We start from the raw sequence: 6,405 nt of genomic DNA on the forward strand, positions 1-6,405 counted from the left end.
CACTCACATGTCTGGCTCAACAGATGGGAGTGCTGGGATTCAGCATGCTGAACCTTGAGCCTCTTGAATATCTTTGTGGACTCATCAGGAGAGTCTTAACTTTTTTTTTTTACCTGGACACTTGCTATCCAAAGGACAAAAATAAGAAGATCCATACCTTTCAAGGCTCATGGAACTGAGAGAGTGTCACATCTGTTGTACTTTGATGGTCCAATAAGTTATAAGGTCATTCATGAGTTATGTAGAATGCTTCTTAATGCGAGGAAGGTAAGCATGTACAGGGAAGGGTCACATCTCAGTAGAAGCTATCATAATACTTCATGTGAAAAATATGCCCATCTCCTTCCATCATCCCTACCCACAAGAACAGGCAGCACACAGCTCTTTCTGTTCCACAGCATTTCTAAAGTCCAGGTGTAACTTGCTCTCAGAGTCTCCAGCTTCTGCAGGCAGGCAGCATTCTTTGAATAGAACCCAGTTTCATTCTATGAGAATGACTCACTAAATCCAGAGCTAACCTCAGCCTTTGGCTCCTCCCTCTGGGATACTGGCTGCTCACTGATATGTCATTCCTTTATTATAAGAAGTAACGTATATTCGCTACTGAGTAGCTTTGTCTTTCTCCTGCTAAACAGTTGGTAACCAGAAGCCTCTTTTTATTTTGAAATGTCTTATTTTTTTTTTTAGTTCAAGCTGTCCAAGTCCTCTAATTTTGTACTAAGTTAATGTATCAAGTTAAACTTCATTAGACAAAGCTGTTCATGCAATGTCTTCAAAACAGGTCCTTCTCAATTATGAGCTACAAGCCACAGTTCTACTGGATATGGCTCTCAACGTTCTTTTTTTTTCATGTTGGGAGAATTCAGGATAAAATTCCTTAAGTCACTCTAAAGTTTAAAAATGAGGTTTTAGGAAGCACACTTAATTTGATCTTTTCACTGGCAGTGCCTGTATCTTAGCCTGAGGCAATTCCTAGTTTTGAGATAGAGGATTAGAAAAAAAACAAAAACTTTTCCAACCTAGAGAGTCATCACATGGAAATAGTTCCTCTAAATTCTGTTTTAAAATTGAATATTTCCTTCCTTAGCTCATTAATTTTCTTATATTTTACATAAGTAATTAAAGTCAGTTAGTATGTTTTTTAAAAAATGTATTCATTTTTAGAGAGGAATGAGAGAGAGAGAGAGAGAGAGAAGTGGGAGAGCAGGGAGCATCAACTCCTATATGTGCCTTGACCAGGCAAGTCAATTGGTACTTTTAACATTCTGCCCGGATATCTTCTTCGTCAGATGTGTTTTCTGTATTTTATTCTGACTCAGCAATTTTTTCCATCAATACATAGCACTGGTTTTCTTTCCTTCAGGCTCATGGTGCAACATCTTATTGCTTCTCCAGACTCTGCCAACAATCTCCTTATTTTCCATCCAGCCTCTTCCAACCACCTGGTTCTAAGCCAATACTATGTATTTTAAGTTTCTGTTATTTAGCACTTCATTTTTAGGTATCAGTGTCTATCTCACATACATATTACTGAGTAAATAACTACCAAATATTTAGTTACTTAACCATAATTTATTATTTCCCAAAATTCTGTGATGGATGGGTCTTCTGCTCAGTGACTGTTGCATTTAGCCAGGAGCAAAGGTGATGGTGGAACATCTAAGTTGGTTTTAATCAAACATGTAGTTCTTTAGCAGGGTTGATGGAAGGTCTGGTATCTGATGGGGTCTCTCTCCACGTATTTTTTCAGTGTGCAGTGTTCTGATCTGAATTGCTTTGCATGGCAGTTGGATTCCAAAACTGTTAATGTTCTCTGGAGTCCTCTGGAGCTGTGTGTTCAGATCTGACAGAGTGCTGTCTATACTGCCTTCTATAAAAGATAGTCATCAGCCTAGTTCAACTTCTAAGGCAAGAAACCACACCTGCTTATTGATAGGACTGTGGTATGTACATGGAGAGATTGAAAGACTCCTTAGAATTTATCTTTAAAGACAGTCTATCACTTGCCAATATAATTCTGGACATATAATGGATGATTGGTTGCCTTTCATACACATTCCCCAGATGATATAAATGTTAATATATTTTATAATAAATGCTCTTATTAAATGATAATTTAAAAATAAGTTTTACTCTCTCAATTTATTTACTATAGTAATCTGATTTTCCATTTCAAATTTCTCCTTTTTCAATAATAGAGGAATATCTTTAGTGACAAATGACTTTGGGAGATCAAGTAGCATGATAATTGCAAGGATGATCCTGGGTTTTGCAATTACAAATCATTGTGCACCTGTCCTTTGATATGCCCTGGAGCCTTTTTCATTAGGATGAGTAGTAAAGAAGGATAATAAAACCTGTGAATAAGAACACCAAACCTCAGCACTTGAAATAATATAGGATGTGGAAGAGAGAGATTATTCTGTGGTAGGTTTCTTTTCACTACCATATTTTTTTCTACTTATATATAAGAATTTAAATTTAGCAATTTAAAACTTAAATGAGCGTCCCACTCTCTCTCTTTGTTCAGTCTTTGATTGTATTACTTGTTCCATCCAATAAAGTTATGTGCTGTGTAGAGGAGATAAAGTCATGTAAGTAGTGATGTAAGTGAGATGAAGTAATCATCTATATTTTGTATAGGTATACTAAGTAATACCTTCAGATTAGATGGAATTTAAACTAATACCATAGAACCTGAATTTTTTTTTTTTTGTATCTTTCTGAAGCTGGAAACGGGGAGGCAGTCAGACAGACTCCCGCATGCGCCCGACCGGGATCCACCCAGCACGCCCACCAGGGGGCGATGCTCTGCCCATCCCGGGCATCGCTCTGTCGTGACCAGAGCCACTCTAGTGCCTGGGGCAGAGGCCAAGGAGCCATCCCCAGCACCTGGGCCATCGTTTGCTCCAATGGAGCCTTGGCTGCGGGAGGGGAAGAAAGAGACAGAGAGGAAGGAGAGGGGGAGGGGTGGAGAAACAGATGGGTGCCTCTCCTGTGTGCCCTGGCTGGGAATCGAACCCAGGACTTCCGCACACCAGGCCGACGCTCTACCACTGAGCCAACCAGCCAGGGCCAGAGCCTGAATTTTTTTATGCTTCTTTTTTATACAAGAATATATATTTTTTCCTCTCTAACAGTTCTCTTACAGTGTAGGACAAGCAATTTCTAGAGTAACTTCAAGAGTATGGACACCTTGTTCTTTTGGTGTCAGGCTTCAAGGGGTGAATTTAAAAGGCCCTGGAAGCACCCCTAGTTAGGAAACTCAGGCTGACATATTGGTCATGACAAAAGAAGTTCTGTGCTCAGTGTCATCAGTCAGGGTAGTAACAGGTTCCGGCAGGATGGTTTCCACCACTGGGTGATGAGAGGAATTTTATCTTTCTGAGTTTCACAGGCATTTCAGAAGGGCCTTTCAAATCTCTGTGTTGGCAACCCTGAGAAACAGAGCGTTACAATATGTTTTTAGGAATGACTGAAGAGGTCCCCTCTGCTCACCAAAAGCTCCATGGGGAACAGTGTAGTTTTGTTTTGTCATTTCCCCCACTTGTTTCATTTATTCTACACTCTAGTGTAAGAGGAAAGAGAGAGAAGTGAAAGGAACCCTGTGGTAGGGACAAAGGTAGTGATACGTGCCAAAAAGAGTCTTCAGTGAATCTAACTCATGGGCTTAGATCAGAAGAAGCTTAGAAAGATTACAATAGACAGTGAATTTTAGGTGATTGAAGAGTGAAGACCTAAAAGACACTCCTGTAGAGTTGGGGTGAGATGAAGAATGAGGCTTCGGGTATATCATGAGAGGGAGAAAGAAGCTGCATAAACTGGCTTCTGGGTTAATATAAGCAATATGTTATACACCAAAGGAACAGATTGATAATGGGATATGAGGGAGTCATACATGGACTCAGACAAACTACTAAGAAATAAAAGGCACTGTGATTAGGTACAAAGTAAAGGGAAATTTGAAGAGTGCTAAAACATGGAGTCATATAAAGTCTCTTTTTTACCCATACAAACAAATCTACTAAGTTTGTCCTTTATGCTAGATACTGTAGTAAGCATAACAAGAGAAGAAGGCTCTAAATTTTGAGGCAAACCCTTTTCATATTTTAAAAACAGGCATGCAGACAAATAGTTATGGTTCTATGTTCAGAATACTAAAGTAGAAACTAAAAAAAAAAATTTTCATTGTCATTCACAGATTCTTTAGTTATTTTTTTCCAGAAAGAGACTATATGTGCAAATGTAAAAATGTCAGTAAAAATTAATTTATACCATTGCAATGAATTTTTACCTTATAGTATGATCAGTCTCCCAAACATTTTGCATTTTTTATTTGAGGGATAAAGTTGTTCATATTCTATCTTATCCATGGAATCTTGCATGGTGACTGACACAAATTTCTTCTTCAACTTTTCCTGTCCATTTTATACATTTATACCCTTGTAAATAACCTCCTTTAGCCCCATGCTTTTCAGTTCATCACATATAAACTTACTTCTGCAGCCCATATTATACTCTAGAATTTTCCTAAAACTTTGTTATATTCTTAGTCAAATTGTTAACCCAAAAGTATACAATTATAGTCACAAAGAAGAAATAACAAAGTAACTTATATACTAACAAATATTAACTATTTATTATTAATCTATAATAATGTTATTATATTCTAATAAATTTACATGTATTCTCAGATTTAATTTTTCCAACAACCTGTGAGGTCATAATTATTATTTTTAGTTTTATGTATAAGGAAATAGAAGGTAGATGGAACAAAGCAACTTGACCAACATTAAAGATTCAATAAGTGGCACATTAAGTTATGAATTTACACACTATGTCATAAAGAGTCACCTAATTTGCCAGGCTTAAAATTCTACCACATAAAATCAAGAGTATAAGAAAGGATTTTTGATGTATTAAAGACCAATATTTGGCATTCATAAAAAAATTAACTACGTAAGGGTTGGATCTCCAGAAGCAGCACAATATAGGTCAGTGAAGAAAAGTAGTTTGGTCTTCCAAACCAAAATTTTTTGTTAAAGATATTAACTATTTATAAAAAATATATGCATGCATGTGTGTATCATGTTATTGCTTCCCTGGAATAAATGAGGTATGGTTTTTGCTATTCTTCTTAGTAAGTTAACCTTATATTAACCCAACTAACTTCCCTGTACATTAGATTTATATTTTCTTAAATGTATTATGTTAAAGAGAGACATCTACTTGTTGTTCCATGCATTTGTGCATTGATTGATTGATTCTTGTATGTACCCTCACCTGAAATTGAACCAGCAAATTTGACTTCTCAGGATGATGCTCTAATCAACTGAGCAACTCGGCAGAGGCAACGTTATATTAAAATATATAGAAAGGTGGAGAGAAGAAAGACTAGCTGGGAACCTCAGGACACAAAGAACTGTATAGTGAGGGTGAGCTGCCTGGGTTTTCCTTCTGCCTTATATGTTGCAGACTTGGAAGTTTAAAAGCTGGCGATGTAGAAATGCCAATGTCCACAGGCAAACAATGCCCCAACAAAAGCTTTCTCTCTAGCCAAAAAGTTAAGAAAGGACTTTTAGATCTTAATATTAATCCTCAACTCCAGTCAAACACCTCAGAAAAACCTATGGCCCCTACTACACAAGGTCAGGAAGGGCTGGATGGAGAGTCTAGGCATGTAGCTCTGCCGAGCGGTACAAGACTTCTTAATTCCCTACCAGATTGGAGTCAGGGAAGGCCAGGTAGAAAACCCAGACTTAATCCTGCTGAGCAGTAACAAATGCCCATAGTGTGCAGTGTCAGTAGAGCCACATGGGAGATCTGGACTGTCACCCCAGTAAGCAATAACAAATTGCTTCCCTGCCCCAGGTGTCAGAAATGTCCAGTGGAGAGTCAGCCCTTCCGGCACCACTCACAGTAATGAGACCATCACTCCCAGTGTGTCAGTATAGACCACACACGAAGGCAAAACTCCCACCCTGCTCAGCAGCAATAAAGAGCCTTCTTCCTTTGCATGTCAGAGGAGGCTGAGCGAGGAACCTGGACCTCCGTGTCCACCTGGCATATGTGGGGGCACCCTCTCTTCTTGCCCTACTGGAACACTCTCAGAAAAAGCCAGCCTCAGATGGGTTTAATATTCCCTCAGCCTGACTAAACTGACAGGTTTTTTCTTGCCTCTGGGCCTCTCACCTCTCTTTCCTTAGTGTATTGATTTGAAAATAAAAAATAAAAAAACCTTTAAATTCAAATTCTTTCTCTGCCCTTTGAGATGTAATTTTTTTAAAGCCTCTTACAATTTTATAACCCAGGGAAGTAATTCTCAAGGATTTGAAAGCCGTTCCTTCTACATGAACTCATCAAGGAAGAGGTTGTCACATAGCTCAGTCTCCGTGAGAGGGTAGG

At 38.4% G+C, this 6,405-nt stretch overlaps 1 non-coding gene across 1 annotated transcript; it reads right to left on the bottom strand.

Annotated features, from left to right (window-relative positions):
* Positions 1-3,000: 3,000 nt before the first annotated feature.
* On the bottom strand, positions 3,001-3,076 carry TRNAT-GGU (transfer RNA threonine (anticodon GGU)). The gene has a single exon. It is a non-coding gene; the product is annotated as a tRNA-Thr (tRNA).
* Positions 3,077-6,405: the final 3,329 nt, after the last annotated feature.

This window comes from Saccopteryx bilineata, chromosome 1 (genome assembly GCF_036850765.1).
Source record: "Saccopteryx bilineata isolate mSacBil1 chromosome 1, mSacBil1_pri_phased_curated, whole genome shotgun sequence".
In the NCBI taxonomy this organism is placed as follows: domain Eukaryota; kingdom Metazoa; phylum Chordata; class Mammalia; order Chiroptera; family Emballonuridae; genus Saccopteryx; species Saccopteryx bilineata.